Below are 6,000 nucleotides of genomic sequence, written 5' to 3'. Positions count from 1 at the left end.
ATTATAAGTGGCGCACATTTGGTCGTTCGTATCAACTCCCCTTTTGGTTTTATTATAAAAATGAATAATTTCGGGCTTTCTTTTCTCACCCTTTTAGTCCACGTGGCATTTTACTGGTAACCTAAAACAAAAATATCACAACATAACCTCAAAAATTTCAAAGTATTATAATTGAACACTGTTAACATTTATCACTTGCAAAATACAATGTTTTAAAACAGAAATAATAAAATTACCAATTGGCCACTTACTCGGAATTTAGACCACACAAACAGTCACCTGGGGTGTCGTGCACCCCAAACACGCTCACCGAGCCCAACCGTCCACAACCGAGCGCCGCTCGCAACTGAATCGTGTACGTTTTACGTGTTTACGAAGCTACCTGGAAGAACAGCGCGCTAAATTCAAATTTTAAAAAGTTGTGAGCCTGGAAACCCGCTCTGGGGTGTATGACACCCCACGCGACCAATTAAGGGCTATTCTTGTTCTAATACAATACAACTTGGTCATCGTGAACCACTTTCGCACATTCGTCTGACCTTTGATTACGTCCGAACTCAAAAAAATAATCGAACTTCGTACGAATACGCGAATGTCAAGGCAAATAGTGGCATTGTTCACACGCGTGTTCGGTATTCGCCTCGCTATTCGCATGAATGTGTAAATGCACCATTAAAATAGATCTTCTGTCGTACACAGTTTTCATTTAGTATGCAGATTGATGAAAGCATGCGTGTTCGTCATTCGCCTTGCTTCGTACGAATGTGTAAATGCACCATTAAAATAAATCTTCTGTTACTTCATCCATCTGTTACATCCATCCACAGTTTTCATTTAAAATGCAGATTGATGGAAGCAATTTAAATAAATAAAAAAATATTTCACACAACTCCACTTATTATGTATGTAATTGAAATAAAACACCAGATTAATTAAATAATGACCGGTTTCTTCATCTTTGTCTAAAAAAGTACAAAACACGCTTAACGATCAGTGACAACTCGTAAATTAAACCTTTTTATTTTTATTCCAATTACGCATGGAAATAAAAAAATAACTGGAGTTAGTATTATATTGTTAAACTTGCTTTCCGCCCACGGCTTCGACCGCTATATCTAATAAATTATATAATAAAACCTTCCTCCAGAATCACTCTATGTATTAAAAAGCATCAAAATCCGTTGCTTAGTCCTACTATACATAATATGTATAATATTATAAATGCGAAAGTTTGTGAGGATGTGTGTGTGCGTGTGTTACTCTTTCACGCAAATACTACTGAACCGATTACAATGAAATTTAGCACACATATAGAGGGTTACTTGGATTAACACATAGGATAGGTTTTATCCCGGAAATCCCACGAGTTTTTCTTTGAAAACGCGGGCGAAGCCGCGGGCGGAAATTTAATTTTTTACTTTTTAATATTTAAGCAAGCAGTGACGGACAGACAGACTTTGTTTTATACTATATAGAAATTTATTTTACACTAGCAGCTCGTCCCGGCTCCACTCCCGCTTACCCGGCATAAAAACGAAATAACCTAGCTAAATAACTTAAGAAAAATGTAACTTTCCCGCTAGCGAAATAAATTTCAAAATCGGTACAGTAGTTTTGTATAAAAACATTACAAACATACATACAAATGTGTCCCTAGCAAATAGCAATATAGGTAAGTTTAGTGACCAGTCTAACCGCTGCTTTACGATTTCGACTCGACCACTCAGTCGAGTCGTGGAGTGCGCGCGCGGCGACTGTCTGCCGCTCGATAGTGCCATATTTAGTCAGCTGTCAACAAATATTGTGTTTTGTGAGTATTCTTTTACTATCTGTGCACTTTTGAATAACCTTGAGTTTGGTAAATAGTGTTAATTCGAATATATGTCAATGTTATTTTGACATTTGTGTTTTTTGTTGCACGCATTTGAGAGGATACGTTCATGTTTTAGTTTTAAATAGTTTGTATGTGTATTTAAATGTTATTTATAACTTTATTAAAAGTTAACTCAATATTGTAGACTATTTTATAGTATGTTAATGTTGTTGTTGTTGTTGTTGTTATAGGATAATCATACACCTATTTAATAATTCATGAATTCACAATATACCTACATACCTATTCCGAATTAAGCGAAAAACCCACTTTTTGCCATATCTAGGTATTTGTAATGTTTTAAAGTCTTAAATTTATTTATTTAAGTTATATTAAATTTATTTAAGTAAGTACTTACGCGAAAAGTTGAATTGTGACTAAAATCCTAGTAAAACAAACCAAATAACAAGATAACTTTTAAAAGAGCTTTTGTCAAAGAACAAACAAGGACGCCAAGTTTATTGAATTATAAATAAACTTATTTACCATTACAAGTTTTTAAAATATTATTACCTACTTGTTGTAAAAGTTAAGATACATAGTTACCTACTAGTACACTGATAAGTATACACCATCATAGAGCCTGAATAGCAGCTGATAAACAGCGCTGTCCACTACAGCAGCCCCTCTAGGCAAGTGGTTTTCTATTAGCGTAAAGTTCAATAGAATAGATTATGAATGTATGAGATTGACGTTTGATTACGACGACGCGACGACGACGATTGATTACGTCAATCTCATACATTCATAATCTATTCTATTGAACTTTACGCTAATAGAAAGCCACTTGTCTAGGGGGGAGTTCAGCAAAAGCTGAGACGCTGACTTTTGTTATTTCCCACTTATTTACTATGTTCGTTATTTAGAAGGAGATTTAATGGGAAATGCAAGATAAATGTTATGGATTATTTAATAAAAGAGGATAACATACCTCAATTATTATGTACTAGCTGCGCTTCGCGGTTTCACCCGCGTAGCTTCGCTCTTATTGGTCTTAGCGTAATGATATCCTATAGCCTTCTTCGATAAACGGGCTATCTAACACCGAAAGAATTTTTCAAATCGGTCCAGGTTCCTGAGGGCTGAGATTAGCGCGTTCAAACAAACAAACTCTTCACTTCGTTTACTTATCGAAAGCGTAAACGTCTAGACGTAAAAATTAATGCTTATTTTACATCCAAACTAATTTATCAGTTAAATTATAATATAAAAGGCCAATAAAATCAGGTAATTATAACTTTAGTATTCCCTAAAATAACATATATTTATCCCTTTCATTTCAAAGTTGTTTTATAATTGTAATAAATGGCTTGGATAGAGTTAGACAGTAGACTTGTTGTTTCTGTGATATAGTATAAATCCTACTTAGAATCTGGAATTTCTAATTTAATATGTTATTAAGGGAATAGAATATAGTTTATAAAATGACTAGATTTCCGCGCGCGGCTTCGCCCGCGTTTTCAAAGGAAAACCCGCATAGTTCCCGTTCCCGTGGGACGGTGGGGCCCGTGGGACAGAGCATAATTTAAAACATAGGTAGGTACCTATATCAATTCGTGGCTAGTTCGTCCGTATAGAGTTAGTTACCTTTTTATGAACTGTTACATACAGACCTACCTAAGTTTAATTGACCATTTACCAGTGTAAATGTACTTTGAAACTAATTAAGAAAAATACGTCTATAAGAAAAACGTGGTAGCGTTTTTGTGCGTTTGGTCGGCAAAAACTTCGTAATTCAAAGTCATTGCTTGATGTATAGTTTTGGTATAAAAAGGTAAATAAATTATACCTTAGCTTGTAAATCTAGATTTTGAAATTTATTTACTTTGAGTTCTAGTAATAGACAGTACACAGAAAATAATTAGGTAATAAGTTATGGTGTAAAAAAACACGTAGAAAACAAAAGCAAGTCAAGAAAACACAATAAATTTATTAAGCTATCTTATGCTAGCTGCTATTATTAAGTATTCTGTGGTAGAATTTAAGATTGAAGTTTATATAATAAACCTGAATTTATCAACTATTTTATTATAACCTACAAAATGCCAACGTACATAATTATAGGTACATACCTTTAAAACAATCACTTCTTTTTTGTTTCTTTTCTTTCCTGCTTATAATACCTACTCACAGTACAAAATATTATAATATCTAATTTATTTTAAGGCAAAATAATAATATAGGTAAACCAGAATCTGATGGCAATTAGGGAAATCAAAATTTTGAGTGTGCAACCCTGGGGAAAATGGACTGAACGATCTTGATACTGCTTATTTTTTATTTTGTCCTCAATATCATTAGTCACATTACATAAGTGGACAATACTGTACTTAATAATGAGATATCCACTTAATATTATGTAGGTACATTATCCGTACATACTTACATGTATAATATACAATTATACATATTACTTTTATACAGGTAATACATATTATTATTTACACATACCTATATTTGTATATTCATTACCATGTGAAAATATCGATATAATGATAATGTAGATCAAAACTGCTTATAATTTTTTTATAAAATAAAATAAAAATAAAATAAAACTATGTTTATTTTCGTAAGTATTAACAGATACACACATTATAAAATTGACTTGGACAGCTTGGACTTGACGAATAGCCTGTAATAAGTTTTCATAAAATTATATTCTAATCAACAAACAATATTATAGTTACCTACATATAATATTTTTTTAATTTTAAGTATCAAAACGGGTAAGTCCAATTTACCAATAAAATCTTCAAAATTGAAAATTGTGATGTGTTTGACCCTTCTTCATCGAATGTTTTTCTATACACATTATAAACAACACCTCTTGCTTGTGATCGCAGCGGCTTTTTCGACATTTTCGAAGATTTTTTAGACAAAATCCTAAAAATTATTGATCAACTGCAAAAAAGACAAATACTTTGACAACCAATTTGATAGTTGTCAAATAAGTTGCCACATGAAAATCTTTTATTTCTTAAATATAAATATGCCATCAGATTCTGGTAGACCTATATCTATTTACATGAAGGTATAACTCTCTTACTTCTTAAATTTACCGTATTAATTGCCATAAATAAATGAATCGAATAATTTATGGTCACGAATAATATACAGATAATAAAATTTTATGACACTATAATATAATCTAGAACATACAGTGAGCTTTATACCAATAATATCGTACGGTATATTATAATTTACTAGGCTCATATCAGTTATTAAAATAAATAATATTTTATGTAAAACTAAAAGTTTATTTTTATAAGTACTTATGTTATAATTTGTGGATAATTTTTTTATCGTCATAATTAATATCTGTCTTAATTATTTTTAAAATTATTAGATATTACTTATGTATTGATTTTTTTTGTAAACGTTAATAGTTTTTGGACGCAGCGCGGCGCCATAAAAAATTAACTTTTTAATTCTCAGACTGTCAAGTAAAAAATGTGTTCTAATTTCAAATATGCCGCCATAATTCTATAACATTTTTAGTTAGGTACGACGAATTGTTGTAGCAGTGTTAATAAAATAGAGTAAATTGTTATTAATTAAAAAGTAAAATTACGTCATAATAATCAGAAAAGGCGGTGTGCCGATACTTCCAAAAAGAAAGGTCATCGACACATGTGCTGAATGCTGATATAGGTAATTTATAAAATAATTATTAAATTATTATTACTTTTACTTTAAAAGTAAACATTAGTTCGATTTCCATGAATATCTCCGTAATTATTCACTGATAGGTACATATGTGTTTTGTCTGTTTACTTTTACTAATTAAATTTATCTTAGAGTTTAGTCAAACTTATATGGAAATCGGTGAAGCATTTTAAAATTTTCAAGTACGATATTATTATTAATTTTTATGTCAGAACATTTTTATTTCTTTCAAAGATATGGCTTTGTTAATTCAGTTTTTGCCTATTTATACTTAAACTTGTGAAAAAAATACTGTAACTACTTATTTCAAGTTCCACACTTACTTAAATGGAAAATTAATTTGTAATATTGACATGATTTTAAAAGAGCAAATAGGTATGGAGTTTCTTGTCGGTTCCTTTCCATAGAATACTGCTTTCGCCTTTCCGATCGGTGGTAAATGTTAAAAATATGTTATGACG

At 31.2% G+C, this 6,000-nt stretch overlaps 1 protein-coding gene across 1 annotated transcript in view; it reads left to right on the top strand.

The window, feature by feature from the left end:
• The first annotated feature begins 1,706 nt into the window (after positions 1–1,706).
• qsm (Zona pelucida superfamily protein qsm) overlaps positions 1,707–6,000 on the top strand; it is a 66,702-nt gene continuing 62,408 nt past the window's right edge. The window contains exon 1 of the mRNA XM_090117464.1: positions 1,707–1,810. The gene's annotated coding sequence lies outside the window, so the exon portion shown is untranslated. The remainder of the gene's footprint in view (positions 1,811–6,000) is intronic.

Source organism: Colias eurytheme, chromosome 28 (assembly GCF_061535395.1).
Source record: "Colias eurytheme isolate Ceu_HAF_F1 chromosome 28, ilColEury1 Martin Lab GWU primary, whole genome shotgun sequence".
Taxonomy (NCBI): Eukaryota; Metazoa; Arthropoda; class Insecta; order Lepidoptera; family Pieridae; genus Colias; species Colias eurytheme.
The sequence above is the reverse complement of the archived record's forward strand: the minus strand, read 5'-3'. Positions and strand labels throughout refer to the sequence as shown.